General features: G+C 36.6%; 1 long non-coding RNA gene across 1 annotated transcript; it reads left to right on the top strand.

Moving 5' to 3' along the window:
• The first annotated feature begins 559 nt into the window (after window positions 1–559).
• Window positions 560–21,572, top strand: LOC127479650 (uncharacterized). The gene is made up of 8 exons (XR_007907632.1): window positions 560–949; window positions 2,293–2,482; window positions 7,875–7,915; window positions 8,748–8,809; window positions 14,596–14,647; window positions 15,163–15,345; window positions 20,006–20,170; window positions 21,552–21,572. It is a non-coding gene; the product is annotated as an uncharacterized LOC127479650 (long non-coding RNA).
• Window positions 21,573–22,937: the final 1,365 nt, after the last annotated feature.

A 22,937-nucleotide genomic window follows, 5' to 3' on the forward strand; every position in this document is an offset into this window, starting at 1 on the left:
CTAAGAAACAGGAGAATGTTGCTGCATTCATGTTCCCACATGAATAAGATTAACCAATGTTTTCCCCAATTTCTACCAAGTGGCTTTGATAAATTACTAAATACATAATGTCATTTGATTCAAGCTAAATTCTTTGCTGTTTTTCAAATCCCAGTGTGAAAGAATGCTGCTTCTGAGAATGCTACATGACACAGTGGGCCAACATGTTTTTACAATAATAATAATTTACATTTTTATTAATAATTTACTTTTGAAGTATCCCAAAATGCTTCACAAAAACCATACATAGAGCACTGCAGATTTGCTGTCTTTGGAAGCAAGGCAGGCCAAGGAGGGAAAACTTTGTGAATAAGCTTCAGCAATCACTGTTTTATGGAAAGTATATCTGGTCTTCAGTGCTTACATAGGCAAAATGAGTTCTCAGTTCTTTAATGATCAAATTTTTAAAAGATCAGTGGAAGATGATGAACTAAACCAAATCTATTAGGAAAGGAGGAACCTTCTTTAAAACTGCTACTTTAAGGTCAGGAGCTTGTGGTTTAAAAGGAATATATATTCAAGTTTGAAACACAGGCTTATGGGCTAATGTTTATCCAAAGTTTCTTGATAGGAACAGCCAAATTCTTAATCCTTTTACTCTGCAATGTTGTATTGAAGGAGAAGAAAAGAGATGTAAGGTGATGTTTTTAGCCTTGGATGAAACACTGTAGAACAGACACATGCTTAGCTGCTGCTGTTTTAAGTATCATCCTCCAGCTTCTTGCTGAACCCATAGAGGATGGTGGATATAAGAAATAGATATTTGTTCTACCTTTGAACTTTGGCAGGAAAAGAACATTTTGAATCATTCCTCTAATTCCCCATGAGCACCCCAGAATATTTCCATGCTGTTCTACTCTTTATCTGCCGTATCTGTGACCCTGGATGCCTGCCCCATGCTTCTGCTCATGTAAGTGACTCTATCCTACACACACACACAGAGTCCTCCATTCAGATAAGTTTGCCAATGTGATTCCCTCTTTATTCAGAAAAAATCTCATTGAAGTCACAACTTACATAAGAAGCCAATACAAACTGGTAGCGAGATAATATCTTCCTATGAAACCAAGTTTCCAAAATCCTCAATGAAATGAAGATCAGTGTACCTTGTGGATTCCTTCAGGCAGCTGTACACCAGAAAAAGACAGGACAGTATTGGTCTATAAGTAGGATTTGTTCATCTAGCTTGACCTAGATCTGCTCCCACTGTTTGGCTCCAGAGCTTCACAGCTCTGGCAGCAAAATTATCCTGCCAGGGATTTCTGGGGGACAAAATGCAAGAAGTAACAGAAACCTGAGCCTTGTCCTGTCAATGCTGGCCCCTGTGTTGAAATCCAAGATGCAAGATTACATTGCACCTACTGGTGGTCTAATGCTCTCAGCCTTTTAGTCAAAACCACTATTTCTCACTTGCCTATGTTTTAAATACAGGCTGTGTAGCATGGAGGATGGAGTAAGCCTACTGTGCTCTGCCCTGTCAGTGGCTTCATGCCAGTCCCTTGTGTGTGATCCTCCTACTTGCTTGCTGTTATAACGGGTGCTATTTCTATTGCAATGCTTTCCCACATTTCTACTGAAAGGGTTTATCAGAGTCTCCTTCAAAGTAAATTGCTCCTCTGTAACCTCATGAGGTTTTAAAAATATAATTTAAAGCTAAAGCCTAGAATCCTATTGCTGTCTCCATCTACTGCAAAGAAGCTGTCAATTAGAGACACCAGGTGGGAGAAAAAATCACTGAAACCAAAACTGAATCAAAACATGGATTTTTCTGCCTGCTGAGGAGTTGGTGAACGTTTGCCATTCTTCAGTTGGCAGAACTGATTTAGTGTGAGGGGCAAACTATTGCACTCAGAGAGTGAGGAAGATTGTATATTATATTCCCATACAATGGTATCCAAGAGAGTCACAGTGAAGGTCTGAGGAAAACAGGGAGTATCAACAGCTTTTCAGTTTTCTGAGTGGAACGGTTTAATGCCCAAGAGGGCTACCAGATGGCTCGGATTCGGATTCTGTCCCCAAACAAGATGTGACTTATACTGTAAACTGGTAGAACCAGTTCTTCTCCTAGGATCTCTATTTTCATTTCCAGGGTTTTGTTTAGCAGCACCATTAGTTACAAAAAAAAACACCCTCCATTTTGGTACCTGTCACAGCTTCCTCTGGGACAGTGTAACTTCACAGCAGTGCTAAAATAGTGTCTTACACGCACACACACATACACACGCAAAGCCCAACACAGTGTATTTTTTTCAGGTTTCCAAGACAATAAGGATAAAATCACAATATCTCCAGAGCTATGAGGCTTAGTAATACCTTTTTAAAGATTTCCAAACTCTCTTCCCAACTCCTCTTTCCTAACAGGGAAAAGTGTTCTCTGATCACACCTATCTTCTTCCCTGGCTGTATCTACTCTCTTTTTCTCATGTGTGTTGACTAAGTCTAGGTAAGTATCCAGCGTGTATAGGTCTAATTCATCTAAATTACTCCTTTAGAAAGTACAATTCCTTTCTTACAGGCTGTAGCTTTTGGAAAAATAAATAAACTATTTTAAGTCTAGATAGAACATTGTTCATTGTTCAGCCATTGTTATTTTAACTCCATTGTTACTTGTAATTTTCTATTTTACAGCTTTCTTTGAATATTATTGCAAATGTAGGAAGACTAATGTCATTTACATAAAGTGAAATAAATTCATATTATTTCAATCCATTCAAGATATATTTAATATCTATATAAAAATAATGGAAATGTTTCCTAGATGTTGTCAATATGTTTGCTACAAATTTATTTTCCTGGGAAGATTACTGATAGAGCTGTATCATTAACAAGCAGCATAGGCTTGTTACTTTTTTTGGATCTAAATTATTAGACTTAAGCAGCTCTTGGAAGAGGAAAAAGAAGCCATCAAGATACACAGCCCTCAATCAGGAAATATGTCATCATGACCAACAGATATCAGTTACAGACAAGACAAAAGGGATGGCTTGTGTAAAGCTTCAAGGAGAGAGAGTTCCACTACCTATTGTGGAATGTGTTCCCTCTTGAGGGAGAATAAAATTTATTAGGCCTTTCTTATGCTGAGATAGAGACAGGAATAACTACAGAAAACACTGCTAATGATGCACTGTTGTCACAATCAGAAGAACCCTAAATATGACGCATTCAGTAGGCTCTAGTGGCAAAATGGGAATTTCATTTTCATATGAACAGTAAAGAGTTTGTTAAGCAGTTACAGCTGTGAATAACTTTTAGTATTTGAATAGTTCCACTTGCTATATTCAGATGAATCATGTGAGTGATGTTACCCACCGGCATATTTAAAAGTATTGATCCTAAGGATATGTAATGAATTATTCCACTAATGCATAAGCTGATCATTAGAAAGTAAGTTTCTTTCACTGATTTAAGCATGGGTTTTAAAACACAGCTTATGAGTGAACCCTAAAGGAAAAAATTCTCTAACTTTAAATCTAAATTAAAAAAAAGAAAAAAGAAAAACCACAAAAACCCAAAACCAAAATCCAAAAACCAAAGAACCAAAGAAAAACACACAGGGGAAAAAAATCCCTAAACCCAAAACCAACGAAAAAACCCATTGGGTTTCCCCTTCCATTCCTTTCTTTACTGGAAAAAGTCTGCAAGTTCTGTGGAGCACCTGAAGATTGATGATATAACCCCAGAAAAGCTATGACTAGACTTGCAGCTCTTTCCTTAGCAAAATGGAGAGGCCTGCCACAACATACATTATTTAGTATGGATGAAATGTTCTGGACATTACTTAGACTGATCTAATGTTCATCCAGAGTCACAATGTTGGAGAAGTAGTAATCATGAGCATTGGTGCATGGAGAACTCGTTTATCACTGCAGAACCACAAAAGAAAGAGCCCATTTGAATCTTATTTTCAAGTGTGCTTTGAAGCGCTGAGGTTAACAAATCCTTTAGTCACATACTGTACAGCCCTAATCAAAGCTCTTTCCACTCGGTCCTGCGAAGTATGTCTTTTTGAATGAACCCCCTACAGAAATAAAAGGGACAGTGTAACTCTGAAACTGCACTTCTGTTTGAAACTGATTTACCTGCTTTTGAGACAAGTAGTTCTATGACAACCACAAATGACACAGATGATTTTCTTGGTTGTTCAACTTGTGTTTGATAGGTCTTTCTATACAGATGGTGTCACCCTTTTCCTTGATAGTATATATCTTTTGCTCAGTGACCACCGAGAGCAAACTTATTTCAAAAAATCAGTACAGGAGCACATCGACAGAAAGACAGCAGAGAAGGCATAGACCTACCTGAAATGATTTTCTGTTATTATTCACACACACTTTTACCTAAAACAAAATCCAAACCTCAAAAATCTGTCAGTTTAAATTTTTTAAACAATGTTCAATTGAATCTTTTTTATAAGCTTTCCTTCAGCCAGAACAAAGATAGTATTGCAAGAACTCTTTAATAAAACTTTAATATTTAAATTCCCTCCTCAGTTCTTTCAGATAAAGAAGGTTGACTAACATCTGAATGTTTGGGGTTGAAGTCACAGCAAACCTTATTCGTGCTCCAGACTTCATTTTACTTTTAGTATGCTAAAAAGTCATTTGGTGTCACTGATTTATTTGCTTCCCCTCTTCTCCTGTAACTGAGGATATTTAGCAAAGGAAATATCTTAGAAGAAAAAAAAAAAAAAAAAGAAGCTCTTAACTGTGCTTTGGTCAAATTTTGCATGTAATTAAAATTACTGGCCGAGTGTGGCAGCAGTCCTTGCCTGGGATTATGCTACATACCTTGTGCCTGAAGATGACTTCATATTGGTTTTATATCAAATTTCACTTGATTAGTCACCCAAAGATGCAGCACCATGGTCTCTCTTTCCTTTTCTTCCATTCCTTTCTCCCATCTCAATTTTTTTTTCTCCTTTCTACTTCATTACTATTTTTCTTCCTTTTGAAGACATTATTTAAAGTTTCTCATGTAATTCAGTTCTGATGAAATATGTATCTTTGAACTATTTATATATCTAGTAATCAGATAGGTCAGGTGAAAAGGGCATGGCATTTAGTGGGAAACACTCGAGTGCAATTTGGGCATGATGACTGCGCATGTCTGTTCAGGAGCTTTTGGTCAGACTCTCCTTGTGAGTGAGACAATGGGTTGCTAACAAGCTAACAGGCTCTACAGAAACACTCAAGGTGAGGGCTGACTCATGTACTGATTTTGATATTGCGGCTATGTTGTCTGGGGAATCAAAAAACCCACTTCCATTATAGTCCTGCAAACCCCACGCTTCAGAGTTTCATGGAAAATAGGCTGTATGAGCTTTTGCACCCTGAAATGGTGTCACTTTACAAGTGGCAATATAATTAATGTTAATTGTGAGTGTTTGGGCTGTACTCAGAAAATATAAAAATTTATATAGATGGTAAGTATCATTAAGTAGTTGTGGAAGCATTTGTTCTCCCTGGGGTTGTCTCTGACAATTAATTTCTTGGGGCACATTTTCAACAAGCATCTTTTACGACAGCTCACTCAAAGAAAAAACTGAATCTAAGCTTCAGAGCTAATAAATCCGCTAGAGAAACCTATACTGAAGAGGAGGTTTTTGTTTCTAGAAAAGAAAAAAGGGTATATCTAGCCATGTCCTGCTGACAGGACCATAATACCAGCATCTCTAAACCAACAAATGTAAAAAGAAACACTTTGTGAATTATAATTCCACTTTCTTTTCAAGGCAGCAACATCCTCTGACAAAAAGAGGGTATCACCAACCTGCATTTCAAGGTTGAACAACCATAATAACACTTTAAGCTGGAAGAGATCATTTAGTCTTCTCTCTTATGTATTACACACCATTAAGTTTCACAGAGTAGTAGCTGTCCCTTCGCTGAGTCCAACAGCTTGAGTTTCACTGAAATTGTGTCTCCTGAAGAGAACAGGTGATAGTAGGGTACTCACAATGCCCAGAGCCCTGTGATGTCAGATGATTAAATGCATTATACTTGTGCATTCCTACCAAAGACGGGGATATACCAGTCTGTTCACAACTAAATAATGTTATCTGCATATGGGCTAAGTACAAAAACTTCCACAGAAAAGTGGCTTTAGTCCATACACTTGAAGGTGTCCAGGGAGATCTCTAAAGAGGGATCTACCGACATTTGTCAGCTCAGCTATGTCCTAGCCTCCATGAACTGTCTAGGCTGGTGAAAGTATAGAGGAAACTAATAACTTACATGTAGACACATATATTTAAAATCCTAAACCCCATAACAATCTGAAGAAAATTCTCTGGTAATTCCATATTCTGCATTACAGAGAGAAATAAATGCAACTAATACACCTTTCACAGAACCATAGAATTGCTGAGTTGGAAGGGACCCACAAGGATCACCAAGTCCAACCCTTACCCCTGCACAGGGCCATCCCCAAAAGTCCCACCATGTGCTTGGGAGTATCATCCCAGGCTTGGTGCTTGGTGACAACTTCCTAGGGAGCCTGTTCCAATGTCCAACCTCCCTCTGGGTGAAGAACTTTTTTCTAATATTCAACCTAAGCTTCCCCTGACACAACTTCAGACCATTCCCTTAGGTCCTGTCACTGGTCACCACAGAGAAGAGATCAGTGTACCCCTCTTCTTCCCCTCATGAGGAAGTTTAAGACTGTGATGAGGTTTCCCCTCAGTTTCCACTTGTAGAGAAATACTTTCCTTATACCAAGTCTAGCAATCCTAGCAAACCTATGGAGAGGAATATATCTGGTCAACTGACAAGTCCTTCTAGGCTTTTGTTCCTACCAGCATGAGATTTCCTTGTAGTTTGTGTTATAAGGTAAAGTAAAAAATGCACTGTCCTGATGACAGTGCAAATCTTCCCAATCTATAAAAAAGGGAAAGAAGGAAGAGTTTCACAGGTGTCTGTTGAGAGGTGCCAAAGGTGAGAAGAGCAAAAACACAGCCATGTCATCAGAAAGCTCAGGCTGATTTTCTTGTGGAAATATTATTCAACACCAGAGTTCTGAAATACTTAATTTTGAAACATTCCAGGCAATGTTGACTCTACTTACACCTATTAAGCCATTCAAGTATATAAGTATCTTCTCCACTAGGATACTGTGTCTTATTTCAAGGCTGAAACTCATATAATCTTCCTGCCAATATATCTTTTAGTATCCCCATTAGTTAGATTGAAAAGCCCCTCACCAGCCTCAATATTGTTTATGTTTTTCTATAGTGTTCAATTCTTTCTTATCTGCCTTTTTGATAAATTGAGTAGGTTGAGCTGCTTGACTTCTCATTGTAGGAGATATTTTTCAGCTCCTATCTGACTGAAATAATTGGCCTTTTTTTTCCTTTTACTTGCTAATTTTATTTAATTTTCCTTTTTTTTTTTCATATAATCAAATATTTTTTTAACCTTTTTTTAAAAGAACTGCAGTAAGTGTGTTAATGACATTTTCAGGATCTGGGTATCGGTAGCTGGTTTTGCTAGCATTTGCACTTCCATATTTATTAAATTTATCTGTACATATGATAATAATGCACACTACGAAATAATGCATGATGAATTGCTGCTGTGGCTACCACATCTGTATTTTTGTTGTGTAATAAAGCACATGCATCCTGTGTGTAAGAGTCTGGTAACCTCATTGTATAACTGTGCACTGCTGCAGATTATGTGTGGAGTCTCTAGTAGTTCTGTGTGAAATACAAAATACTCAGTCATTGCTTTCTACTGCAGAATAATTTCCACGTTTATTTTAAAGGATAAATAAAAAAATAAAAGTCAGTAAGTAGACTACAATGTATATTTAAAAATTTACTCTGTTTATATTTTCAGCATCAACAGCTAAGGTCCTGGAATTATTTCAAATGATTCAGGTAATCAGAAAAGAAATTCAAGTTGAGATAATTTTTGTAAATATTTTGTAAACATTTTAAAACATTTATTTTCTATCATAGAAGACTCATAATATTTGTGTCTCCCCCCCAAAAATATCAATTAGTTCCCATTTCTATTCATTTTTTTTTCATTATTTCTCAGATATAGAAATGATTGAGTACTTTAGACATTTGGGAAGTGTTATAGATGTGTCACTCTTGCAATTTATATATGAATTTCATGAACCCAATGAACTGAGTCCAAATAGGGTAATCTGCCTTTTAAGATGTCTAAAATAAATAGCTAGATCTATTTTCAGCAGGCTTTTGGTAGTGATAAAAAGTTATTGGCCTGGGTCTGGCCATTTTGTAGAATAACTAGATGGATATTTCCCTGTAATTTTGCATCTATGTAGGAAGAGTGTATGGGATAGCCAAATAAAAATTAAAGAAAAAGCATAGCAGGCAACTGAGCAGAAATTCAACCATGAAGTTATTAACTGACTATATGATATAAACATCTATTAAAGCAAAAGAAGACAAATCACAGCCACATTCTCTTTCGCACTTCAAAAAACTAAAACCACTTCTATGTAGAGAATGGGCTGCTGGCTCAGGACTGGAACACAAGAACTTTGTCCATCGGTTTGCTTCACAGCTGAGAAATTATGAAAGGTGCAATCTTGACTAGGTTGCAAATCAATCTTGATTAGACAACATTAGGAGGAATCATCTGTAACGTATCGATAAAAACCCCAAAATCAATATTGATCTCTAGCACTCTGGTCATGATCCCACAAATTCTCATCTGGTTCTTACTTGCCTTTGCCAGGAGATCCAAGGTTGACATGGACAAGAGGGAGGCAGCTCTACCAAACACCTCTACAAAACTTGGTGGGTTTAGATAATTTTCCATTGCAATGAATTGGATAATCATTAATATGTTTCAGGCAATACATATGTGTGCTTTTGAATAATAACAACAAAGCAGTAAATAAATTCTAAGAGTTGATAGGAAGTCTGTGTTTCAGGGTAATGGCAATTACTAATATAAAGCACTTTAGATTAAGCCTCAACTACCAGGTTTAGTATAAACGTGTTGTTTCCAGTGGTGCATATTTAAAACTAGTGGTGGAAGCAAACATTTTTCCCTTTATATTTTTCTTATAAAGAACAAGAGTTTGGTCATTAGGATAATATGGAAAAAGAAAATAGCTTGATAAAATGCCCAAGGACACAGAGATACAAAATACGAAATCTTTCATATGAAGGGGAAATTTTACTTTTGCCATTTTTCTGAAGGAAAAGGAAAAACAAACACCTAACCCCCCCATATATAAGATTAGAAATACACATGAAATTTAGAGGGAGCATAAATTGGTCTGTTGTGCCATAGGATTTCATATCTTTTTCATGGCTTTGCAGATGCCATGCCTTGGGATAAGCTAAACTTGGAGCTCAAGTATAAATGACACTATTGCAGGAGAATTACCCTTCAAGCCCTCATGTACAGGACAGGACTGAATACAACGGTATATTGTGTAGTCAGAAAAATAGAATATTGCTGAGTTCGTGCAAATAACAAGACTACATACAGCTTTATTGTGTAAAGCAATCACAAGGGATAGATAAAAAAATAAATTCTGGCCTCAGTTCAACAGAAATTGATTCAAAAACCTGTCTCAGTGCAATAAACATAAGTCTTGTCTACAGTTTTGAAGTAATTAACTAGTCAAAAGTAAAACAATCTTTATAGCAGAAATTTTTGGAGGTTTTAAGAAGTGTTCCAGGGTTCTGAGACTAGTGGCAAAATGTGTCATCTGAGGTTGAACATTTGATGGGACCTGGTGAGATCAAAGAACCGGAAAGAAAAAACTACATTGAATACATAGGAATGAGTTCCAATTACAAGCTGGACAGTCCTTAGTCTTAACACAGCTTAAGCACAGCTGTAGACGGCATTGCTGCTCCTTACTTTAGGAGAAACACCACCAAGATGTCTTGAACCAGAGGCACAGGCTCTTGAGGTTCAGCTCCACAGGCCTAACAACATGTGGTGTGTCAGGATGAAGCCTGTGGAAGTGTGACAAAGTGAGAAATTAATTAACTAATGTCATGCTGCTGGTGGTCTCAACCTGCTTCTACCAACACTTGACTGAAGGCCTCAGCTTGCAGCTGCCTATGTCTGGTTCCTTAATTTTGATTCCAAACAGTCATGTTATACACAATTATATCCTTTCATTAGGAGTGAGCTAGAAATTATGAAATTGAGCTCTTGGAAACCAGTTTCTGAAATGAGTAAAGGCATTTCGCTTGATATGTCTTTCGGTCTATTCTGACATCTATAAGCACCCAAAACCCAAGGGTGCAGTTTCACATTCTGTTCTAGCTAGTGACAGGTGTTGCTGAAAATGACAGTCCAATCTTCACAGCTGCCCTTCATGTAGATTCTCATTCCCCGAATCTGTAGAAAACTAAGTCCAAAATAAGACTGGGTCATTCAGCCATTTTTATTATTACCATGTAGAAAATAGAGGAAACGCCTGTCCCAAAAAGAAAATGATTAGGGGAGCAGGAAAAACCATCCTAGCACAAGTTAGGGAAATTAAATAGAGTGCAATACTGCAGCCTGACTATTCACCTGCTTCCTTAAAAAATGAGAAATTATGCAAGTTCATTTGTATATACATCAATAACGAAGCCATTTTTAGCCCAATGGTAATCAGTAGCTAGTACCTTAAATGACAGTGCAGGATTTGTGCTGTCCAAGACAAACAAGTGGGCACAAATCAAACACTGGATGTGAATGAATTGCCTCATTATATTTTTTTCCCCTCTGTGTAGTAAGAGAACCTTCCTCTCCTGTCTAAAGGAGTTTCATAGGGAGAATTTCAAGGTGTTGTTTTCTTACCAGTTGAATTCTTGATGATGTCCTAATCAGGAAAATTATGTGGATCATCAGATCTTGTTGTGTTGAACCTAAATTTGCCATAATGATGTTGGCTGAAGTGTCACATTTGTACTTTGATGTTCAGGCCCTTTTGTTTATTGGAACCCATTCAATAGTTCACAGGGATTTTTGTATCATTATCCATTGCAGCTGGAAAGAGGTGTGAGGTTAATTCCACGTTTCTGTTTCAGGATAATAACATATATCTCAGTATAGTATATACTAATATCTGTGGGCTCAAAGGATTTGCAGTGTTTCTGTTGCCCTATTGCTCTTCATAAGAAGAAAGACTAAAGCCCTCACCAAAAGTTAAGGTTACTTTAAAAAAAAAGCAATTTAGCAATATTTCTAATACAGAAATTTTTAATACAGGACCTCAAAATAAAACTGGTCTAGTTGAAAATGATAAATAACATTGTGCTGAATATTGCAACATTATTCTTTTCTTTTTCTTCAGAAAAGCAATTATCTTTAGAAGCTGGCTGACACTAGACCACGTGATTATATTCATTTTATCATATGTGAGAAATTTACATAGTTGGAAGGTTGCACATAGAACTCAATATTGTGTAATCTTGAAATGCCAACTTTTTCAAGCCATGTAGTCACTCTGTATGGAAGGGTGGGTGATATTTCTGCTCTAGTAACCTTCTCAAGACTCAGCAAATAGACTCGGCAGGGGTTAACCTGCAGGATGTCCAGAACTGAGCAGAATTTCTCCTCATCTGTAGTGATAAAAAGTCAGCAGAATTTTTCCCTTTTCATATGTAAGGGAGAGTGTGAAGTCTTCAAAAAAATGCATAAGGACAGAAGGAGCTGGAGCGCAATAGACTTTGTTATAATTTGTCCTCCTGTGCTGCATGAATATAATGCTGAGTGACTGGCAGATATTTTAAGATCCACTTCTTCATTTTTTTTGATTAGAAGAAATCGTACATGGCCTTCCTTGGTATACAGCCCTTGATTTCTGTCTGCTTAGGAACTCTGGAAAAGAGAAAAATTTCTTTCTAATGAAGTCTTTAAGGATACCTCACTTGTAAGTGGCCTAACAGTAACCTCTATTCTAAAGTTGTCTTATAAGCACATTTTCATTTCTTTTATTTTGCTGAAGTTTCTTGCAGCTTAAAGTTTCTGAGAGTTCTGTCTAACTTAAAATGATAGGTGATATGTATATCTGTATACACATACACTGGCGGAAAACTTATACTGCTTATGGAGAAATTTAATTCTCAACCTTAATGATGAATACAGAATTCCAGTCCAGAATGCTGGAGAGAACATGCGTTTGTAAGTAACCATCCTTATCCCAGTTAGTTGTAATCAGGTCTACTATGAAGCTTTGCCTGTGCTATTCTGTTAGATTATCATTATATTTACTTCTTGTGATACAGCTGCATTCCAGATTGGGACTCTCTAACCACAAATGCAGAGACAGTCACAATTCCTGTTCTCCAAATACACTTGGTTACACATAAAAAATTACACACTGGCAGTGAAAAACAAAAAATATATTCACTAGTATATTCACAAGTTTCTTCCTTCTCTATAATTTCTATTTGCTAATCTCAAAAGTCTCATAAATGGTTATGAGCCAGAAAAATTACTCCAGGTGTAGATTATTTGTTAGTTAGCACTTTTCACTTACTCGTTTTTTTTTTTTTTTTTTTAAATAAAGTCTACCAACAAAAAAAGAAAAACTATGACATCTGCTCATGATGGCAATTCATTCATTATCATTTTCTGAAGAAATTGATTTATGAACCAGTGTTTTTCTAGGTCAAAAGAGGTTTGTCCAAGTATTTGTTGAATACTTATAAGCAATGAATATATTTGCAGAATTCAGGGTTGCCTCTTGAATCATTTGTAGGCAAAATAAAAAAAATAAACTGGCTAAATTCACAATGAATATTATTTGCAATGAATAATTCAACCAGTACTAATTATTTAGCACCTGTAGAGGAAAGACAGAGAAATAGATATGTTAATATAGTGATGCCTCTTTTCTGTCTAACTATCAGATATTGATGTAGAGGAGGGCAAAAGTCTGTCACAAAGCACACTTGCTGGCAGATGTGTTATCAGCAAGGAAAGAAGATTTAATTTGCCAAAATTATCCATCTATCTGTCTATCTGCACATTTATACAGAAAAACTCACATATGATTTCTATATATTTAATAAACCTATTGTATGTGAACTTTTTGGCATTACTTGACAACTTCAAAATGCAGATGTTGACTGATATGCAAGACACATATAGGAGCCAGATGCAGACATATTTTATGTACATTCTAGGACAGGAGATTAAGGGTCACATTTCTTCTGAAATGGCAAAACCTCAGTTTTTTCACATGTAATTAGGTGCACAATGCAAATCCTTATTTGCTTCAGTCACCATATTTCAGGTATCCAATATGTGTTTCCATGTAGAATTATTATGCTTGCTTTGTTTTAAATATGGGGCTTTATATTACAATTAGAAGAACAATATGAAAGACAAAGATCCCAATGACCTTGTGAAATAATAATAATTATTTTTTAACATTTCTGTTCTTTTACATTGCCTTTATACAATATATGTGTTTATTGCATCACAGCACATGCACATATTCTACCTTATACACCTTAGTTTCTTCTGGGGTATAATACTGGATTTTGTGAAATGAGATAAGGTGTCAGTGGTTTTTTTGAAAATTACTAAATATGTTGTGATACACAATCAGTGGACCACACACTGTTCCCATTATAGTTGGCATATGTATGGATTGTTCCCTGATGTTTCTCAACATTTTGTATTTACACAGAATTCTACCACGCATTTTCACTAAAGCAGCACAGAAAGACTAGTATGTTTTTATTCTCTTTTGTTAGGAAAAGAATTTTGATCTGATCACGTTACTCTAAAATAAGAGTTCTGCCTTTGGTACCCTGTTTTGAGGAGTTCCAGAGAGAGAGAGAGAGAGACTTAGGTTACATACAATGAGAACTGACCATTTACATTGCAATAAATATATAATTTACGTAGTAAGGGGGGCACAGGTCTTTACTCTGGACATCCCAGTAATTCATGTGCTGTGAGTCTCTCAGGTAGATCAAGATACTGGGATTTTGTCCCTTTTCTTCTAAGTAGTTGGGAGTTGCAGTACAGCATTAGGATGCACTATGATAGGATTTTCTAAACCAGATGATTCCTTTAAATGACAGTGTGTAGCTGAAAAACCTAACCAGATTTGGAAGATCTCTTTTCTCCTTTTTTTTTTTTAACTAGAACATGAGATTTTGGAAATGGATGTGTGGAACTGAGAAATTGATTACAAGAAGGGAGAGGCAGGTGGAATCTGGATGTTATGAGGAATTATCAGAAAAATATGTAAATGGATTATCAATTGCCAGGTAGTTCTACAAGACTGTATTCCCACAGTTCCATTACCAGAAAATTAGGTATAAACTATAGCTGAGCAAGCTTAATCTGTTCTCACATAACTTTCAGTTTGTTTGCTGTTTTTCCTCTCTGAGATCTGAATCATTGAGAAGAAAAATTGGCCCAGGCTCTCTCTGAACACAGGTTGAGTAAGTCAGTGATCCTGTGATGGTTTTTGCCAGTCCTTAGCAACTTCTGAGTATCACTAAATAAAACTGGATGGCTATGATTCCAAAGGGAAGACATAATACTTGATGACTGCTGAAAAGTAGAGCATATCAGTCATGTCCCTAATATGTTTGTTTTCCAGATAGAAACTCCTTGGAAAATAGTATTGAAGAATGCTTATCCAGGACATGAAGGTCTGAAATTTTACATTTTTGAAGCTAAGGAGACAGGAGCCATCATGTCATTCATGTCCATCATAGCATTCTATGTTGCAGCTCCATTGTGCCAATAACCTGCATGCATAGAGGAGGTTCTGGCCCTGCACGTTTTATTTTGATTCTTTCTTTTTCCTTTCCTTATTCTGTTGTCACTATTTTAGCATGTGCCATGGTTGTTTCTTGTTTCAGTATAGAGCTGAACTTTCTCAGATGCAGGATGAGTCCTGAGAAATGAAGCTCTCATAGTATTGCTACACTTATTTGAGAGCAAGGACAACCTCATGGCTATTTTGTCTTTGGAACTGTCTGTAAATGCAGCAACAATGAAAACTGTGAAACAAAAATGAAAAAGATACGCACTTCCTTATGTTGAGTGCTTTGCTTGCTGCTCCAGGTGACTTAGCATAGACAAGGGTAAATGGTTTAAGAAAACTCTTGATATAAAAGAGATTTACAAGGAACTCTATCTTTTCTGTTTTTATTTTTCTCAGACATATCATATCTGTGGATCATCAGGGAAGCTTTCCCATGACTTTGGATTTCAAAGCTACAGGTGGTCCGCAAGCATGGCACTTCAAAGTGTGTTTTGATTAAATGAAGCGATGTTTTCGTAATATGGATCCCAGATCTTTGAACTTTTTTCAGATCAATTCAGCCAACAAAGATTCAATTAGGTGAGATCAGAAGACCCGCTTCCATCCTTTGTTTTCATCTGTTGTTCAGCCCTATCTTTTCAAATAGCTTTAATACAAAACCAAGGCAAATAATTTATTTTAATGAGGACCACAATCATAATGATGGTGGTGGTGACGATGGTCCTTGTACTAACAGTAATAAAACACATTTACAGCTGGCAGTACTGGTGGCTTAAAAAAAACTAACAAAAACTCCAAACCAACTCGTATAGCCTAAGTAGTATTTTAACTGAATTAGCACATGTTGACACAAGCTGGGTCTGTATCCGCTACTGAAGCTTACTTAACTGTATGTATCTCGTGGGTTTGTGTTTTTTTTTTTTCCTTCAGTGAAAGAAAAACTGATCCTAACAGTTTTAAAGTTGTTAATTCAAACCATATGTCATAAAGCCAGTCTCCATATGGTGCAACACCACCTTATATTTACTGGGTGCTGCTTTTTCAAACATTATTCTAAAAGCTTTATTTGCCCCAAATGTAATAGGTGGTACTGAGCTCCTGAATAGAGCTTTTAAAATACCTCAAGTGTCTAAATCTCATGCTGATATAGCAAAAACATTCTGATTATTAAAAGGTAATTACAGCCTATTTTTTGGCAGAAATGTGCTAATCAAGGCCTTGGCTAAGAGTGCATGCTTAAGAGAAGAAAAGCATGCTGTCAATCCTCCATCTCCGCACATGGCAACAAAAGATAGGTGTAGAAAAAAAATCCATCAACTAGTAGAAAGACTTTCTTCCGTGGTTTATTGTTCAAAACTATGCCTGAGTTACAGAAAAGAGGTAGCCTCTGCTCTTTCGGTCCTTAAGAAAGGTAAAAAAAAAAAAAAAGATCTGGATTTCTGAATCAAAATTAAAATGGAAAGTATGAAGAAGGTTAGAGAGATATTGAGTGATGATTTTGGTTTAATTCTGTATACTTCTCAAAGAAAATTATGTGGAAATGTCTTTGAAATGTCTCTCTTCACTGTGGAAAAAAGCTGAAGAGTAGCAAAGGGTGCTTTTTGGTGTCTTTGAGGTCTATAGAACTTTAGTCTGCTTATTTGATTTCACCCTTCTTTCTGATGCACCAGAAACTACCAATATTCTTACCCACCTTTCTTAGTACCAACCCACTCTCTACACTACCAAGCTCTAGGGAAGAGGCAAATGGAAATAGATGTTCATTCCTCATTAAGTTTTCTTTGGGGGAACAAGGGGGACCTTAGGCAGGCTTACCTGATAATCTGAAAATAGAGCTTTAGACGGATGGCACATGATTATATAAACTTAATTGCTTGATCTACATAGGGAAGAGTTGCTATGTTGAAATACATGCTACCCATAACTTGTTCTAGATCTGCTCTTTGCATCCAGTGGCAAAACTTACTCTGTTTTGCTGAGTCTAAAAGAGGAATGGTGCACAATTTCCATTTCTTTCCAACTTACTCAGTAGATGCTCTATCCAGACTCTGTATAAACTGTAAGACTTTATGTGGGAAAACATTGCCGAGTGTGTTACATGCATCAGTCTGAAAGGAGCCCTGCAGCCAGAGTGAGGATGGTAGATTGAAACCATTATCACTCACCATTTCTCATATGTATAAGCTCATGACTCACAATCAGTCTCGTCTTTTTCTTCTCTTTTTGTGCTGTATGATTAAAGTGAAACTTCCTTGCTTCTACCAGGGAGGTTCTTGGCTGTATAATTTTAAAGGCTATACAAGTATATAATTTTCTGAAGAAGGACCCACAAACCACAAACAAGCCTTAAACTATTGACACATGTGAAATCAAATTCTCTGATCATTTATACCACAGTAACTAAATCTACCATAGTGAATCTAGAATAGCTCCAAAGCATTTTATGATTGGCATCAAGGGAGTTACTTCTGGCTTCTCACTGGTGAAGCTGGAGGCAAAATTTGACCATAGAGAGAAACATTATTATTTAGCTCATTAATCACCAAGGAAACTTGCTAGATGAACAATCCTACTGGTTTTCATTATTTCCTTTATAATCTTATTAGAAACAGAATTCCAGATTGCATGCAGAGAATTCAGTGGAAAGAAAACAAGCAGCATCTAGCTAGCACTTCCACCTATTTCCAGCCTAATAAGTTAATAGCAACGTTCTTACAGAAACCCCTGCAAATAAAAACAGAATACAATAGCATTCTGAAATGAAAAAGAGAAAGAGAAGCACATAAATGAACGAAATAGTTCTGTGTATAATGCCACTGGTTAAAAAAAATACTTATTGTCTTCAACAGACTCCAACTTAGATTAAGCTACCAACCAATTAACCTATTCAGAGTACACAATGCTTCCTTAATACAATAATCATGAATGGATCAGTGTAAGAATGATGGATTGTCATTTGAATACATACTGAAGAGAATGAACTCAAATATAGAAACTAAACTCAAGATATAAACAAAATATAATGTTAACATGTGCCTACTTGTTCAAAAGGAAACCAAAGTGCTCACCACATGATATAGTGCCACAGATACTTGAAGATGACCTCTAATGAAGACCAAGGAATAGGAATATGCTGTGATTTATGATGGTAGATTAGCTAGGTGATTATTTCAGTCAGGAAAGGTGTCCTTTCTGATAAGAGCTCTGTGAACTTTCTCCTTGTGCAGTATGCATCTTGCATGTAAGTTTTAGTAGTTTTGTTAGCAGTGGAATTAAGAGGTGTGATACTTATGCCACTACCGATAGAGAGCAAATCAGCATAGTAATGTCCTACAGACAGCTCTTATTTTTTTTTAAATTCCTGCCTCAGACTTTTGCAGTTTTTTTATATTTTTTTTTTAGTCCTCCACTATTTTCAAAAACCTATAGAGCTTATTAAGCTATCAGGAAAACAGCTCCATTCTAAATCCTGATAGCTTTTTCATTGGATTTTTTAAAGAAATGGTTATTTCTTTACATCCTGCTCAGACTTTACACCATATCAGTTCTCTGCATAAGCAAGCTTTTGTCCTTGAGAATAGATGGTAAAAGTGCCCAAACCAGGCAAAAACGATCCTGGATTTCAGACCACAGAAGTGCAACATGAGATGGCTGTGGTGACTTGCTGTCTTTACCACAGACTTCTGTTGTGCAGTTCAGCAAGTCACTTGATTTTTCAGGGCCTTGGCTGCTCACTGATGCCAGGAACACTAAGTCATTTAGCGCACACTTTGCTTATCTTCTCTATATAGTTGAAAGTGCTACAGGATAGTAGGATAGTAACTGAATCTGCAGAGTGTGTATTACAATGGAGGCTCAACTTTCACTGGAACCAGTAGAAGTGACTGGAATGCAAATGGTAATAGCAGCTATAGAAATAATAAATGGGGGGGGGGGGGGGAGAATAAAGATTATTGACATGATTTACACATGGACTGTTTATTCCTAACTGTTACATATCCCATATGCCTTTTGCTTTATCACAGCATGATATTTCCTGAGGTCTGCATCCTTCAATCATGGTTTTACTTTGAGTTGAGGTATCTGATTGGTAGTATGCCAGAAAAAAACCATTATCTTGCCAAGTCATTGGTATGAGGAAAGGGAACCCATTTCCCTATCTCCCATTCAAGTAACCAAGCTTTTAGATCTGTGGGTGAAGACAGATGCGTTTGTTTAGGTTACTTATTATAGCTATTCAAAATTTTGGAAAGTTTAATGATGTACCACAACTTTTAACTGTTGTATTTGCCATTTTGGCTGTATAAATTATATCCTTTATGAAAACCAACAACTGTGATGCTTTACAGTGTAGTTATTACAGAGAAATATGCAACTAGGAGGAGGTGGTTTTATCTCTCAATTCGGCAAATGAGAAACTGGGGATAAGAAAGCCCACGGCATGTTATCAATAGATTCGGGTAGCATAACTACAGTTTCCTCAATAAGCAGAATTTACCAAATTGCTCCATGTAACACATCAGTCCACTGTGCTTAACTCTTAATAGTTAGCTCTCCCTACCTGAGCAGCACTGCTCTCCCTGTGCCTCTGGACTCTGAGTCACTGGCAGGGACAGAGAACCTCAAGAGTGTCCTGTTCTGTGTGCCTGGACAGGTGGCTCACAACACTGCTCTTTGCAGTCTTGCAAGACTCCTGAGCAGCTTGGGTTTTCACCTCTGTGAGACACAGAAGGACTCAAGAGTTTGAGCTGTGGCTTCCTGTGACAATTCAACTCTCGTTGGAAAGCTGATAAATTATCTTTTAATAAGCTGACTAATTTAGGTTACATTAGGTTAACTGTCCATCAGCATTTATTTTATAACATAAATTACTTATATTGAACTGATCCAGAGGTTTTAGCATTTGATAAATAATTAATAATAGAACAGAAATAAAACAGAGAGGTTGCAAAACACTTTTTTGTTTCACCATTTCAACTAACTGCCTTTTTTTTTTTTAAATACAAATCCTCTGAAGTTGCAGTTATGATTATTAATGATGGGGATAATAAAACATTAATCAAATCTTTACAACTTTAAATAAGAAATTGTGTCTCATTAAAGTACATAACAAACTTAAATGGAATCTTACTTGCATGGCTTTTCTCTTATTTCTTCTTTAATTTTAATCATATTTGTCTTTTAGGAATTTAAAATTTCATTATATATAAATGAATACACTTACATATCCTTGTTTCAGTTTCAGCTTTAGCTTAAGAAATGATTGTCCTGATGCGAGATTTTCTAAAATGACAAGAGGAACAGATTGATGTGATAAATGCTGCAATGACCTGTACAACTGCACTCCACTTTACCAATACAGAAATCATTCTACACAGTCCATCAAGTAAAAATATGGCTTTATGTAAGGATAAATAAAGCATTTGTTTATTCATTTTTTAAATAACACGATTTTTAAATAATCAAGATAAAAAGGTCACATATTTATTAATATGTAGCACACTTCTCATTACTCTGGCAAAATTATGCAACTGTTGCCTTTCAGCTGCCAGTTCTTTGCATTCACTTAATGTGCTCCTATATCCTTGTATGTGTCAAATGTTACTATGCTTTTTGTTTTATTCAAAATGAATATATTAACCTCTTCAGGGCTTACTAGAAGGCAATGCTTTTCCTCCAGAATCTAGAAGGAAGAAGAATCCAAAAGGAAAAAAACCCAAAACAACACCCCAAATTTGCATGGCCATCTCAGAAGCTTCTTTTTAAACTCAGTTTCTAAGTGGTAAATTTCACATTCGAGTCCTGATATTTTTTATCTTAAAAATGCTTAAAGGCTCATTAAAAGTTTATGTTTGAGTCATTATTACTCATTTAGAGACCAGCTTCTCTCTCAAGAGACTATACATTTCTGACAAGGGATATACACACAAACATGGTCTTTCCTGACAACATTTTGGGTAACCTCAATAAGTTAACAATTATTATATTTTACTTTTAGCTTATTTCCAGCAAAGAAGTTTATATTTCAGTGAGGGACACATCTCAGCACTTGGCACCTCTGGTTTGGCGTTATTCTAAACCCCAGTAAAAGGCTTACAGAGGGACAGGACAATTGGAAACAGCTGATGTTTTTGTTTCTTGAGTTACAATCTGTGCAGGGATGCACAGGGATGTAAATGTGCTGTATGGATGCTTTTAGATACAGTGATATTAATGGACTTGTAGAAAAGGATGCTGAAGGTGAAGCATATCATTCAGGTAGAGTAATTCAATACTCTTATTCAGGAGTAAATCATCGAAGTGACAAATTAAATAATTTTCCATAACAAAATTTGAAATAAGACAACAGCATTTGGGTTTGCTGTGATTCAACTGCAAAATGTTTGTTAAAAAACTTTTTTTGATCAACCATCTTAAAAAATACAGGCCTTATAAACAGTTGGTCACGATACAAATTAAGGAGGGTAATAACCTAATTCACACTGGAGCTAATGTTGTCACAGACATATTAAAACTTTCTAGACTCATGTTGAATATTGTCAAGGTCATGGAAAGATGATATATTTCCACAGTTCTGGCAGTTGTCTATAAGTTGTTGACTATACAAGTAATTATTTTTGACTGGTTTTACAGGGACAGTTGAACACTTCTTGAATCACCTCTCCTCTCCTGATCTTTGCCATCTTGTTTAAATATGATTAGTGTTACTGCAGTTTAAATATAAGATATTAAACTGGAATAGCTGAGAATATATGGTTAAGAGGTTCTCATGTCTTCGGGTTTAGATGGGAAGAATCTGAAAATCCTCTTTGAAGTGACATGCTGCAGAATTTAACACCATGATTCTGTACTAGGTCCAATATCTGGCATCTGCTGAAAAATTGTCACAACAAGCTGCAAGCAGTCTAGGAGTCTCTTGGAGAACATTGAGGATAACCTGATCCTGAAAAGCCCAACCAGAGGAGATGTTTTGCTGGAGCCTTTGCTCACCAACTCAGAGGAACTTAAAGGAGAGGTCCATATTCATGGTAGCTGGAGCTGCAGTGATCATGCCCTGGTGAAAAAAATATGATCTCAAGGGATACAAGCCAGGCAAAAAGTAAAGTCAAGATCTTAAAATTTCAATGAGCAAACTTGCAGTTCTTTAAGGGAGTAGTAGCTGGTAGCCCTCAGGAAATTGCCCTCCAGAATAAAGAAGCAGAAGACATTTTTATTTTTCTTAGAGCAAAAGAGTTCTCACTTCCCATTTGCAGGAAATCAGGCAGCAAATACAAGACATCAGCATGCTTCAGTAAGGTCCTCCTGGTCAAACTGAAACACAAGGGAAATGTATACACAATGGAAGCAGGGACACATGTCTTGGGAAGAATTTGTCAAGCTTTTTGATGAATAATAACAAGGACTTCCATAATTATCTTAATCAGAAAAGGAGAACAAGAGAAATTCTACCCCATTGATAAATGAGACAGGAAATCATGTGGCAATTGACATGGAGAAGGCTGGCAACTTTTTTCCCCAGTTTTCACTGGCAATTGCACTTCCCATATCTCTCATGTCCCTGAATCTCAAGGTAAGGACTAGGGGAACGAAATCCCACATGTCATGGGGAAAGATCAGACTTGTGACTATCTGAGACACCTGACCATACAAAGTCCATGGGATCCAATGAGAGGCAGCCCAGAGTCCTAAAGAAATTGGCATAGGTAGTCACTAAGCTGTTTTCCAAAATATTTGAAAGTCATGACAGTCAGGTGAACTACCCAGTGACTGAATAAAGGGAAACATCACATCTATTTAAAAGAGGGTGAAAAGGAGAACCCTGAGAATTACACACAAGTCAACCTCACCTCTGTGCATGGTAAAATTATGGAATGGATCATCCTGGAAACTATGGAAAGACTTTAAGATTCTTTAATTCTTTCTATTAAATTCTTTAATATCAGGTAGGTGAGCCACTAGAACAAGTTGGCCAGAGAAGTTGTGAATACCCCATCCCTAGAGCTGTTCAAGGACAGGTTGGATAGGGCTTTGAGCAACCTGGTACAGCAAAATCCACCACATCCATTGTAACTTGTTCAATTGATAAATTAATCTCATTTTTAAAGAATTTTGCCTTATCCACAGGAACTCAGGGAAATTCAAATTCCAGTGCCTAGAGCTTCTCTTTCCTT

The sequence above is a fragment of the Manacus candei genome, unplaced genomic scaffold (assembly GCF_025592945.1).
Source record: "Manacus candei isolate 608988 ecotype Guabito, Panama unplaced genomic scaffold, ASM2559294v1 h1tg000069l, whole genome shotgun sequence".
In the NCBI taxonomy this organism is placed as follows: Eukaryota; Metazoa; Chordata; class Aves; order Passeriformes; family Pipridae; genus Manacus; species Manacus candei.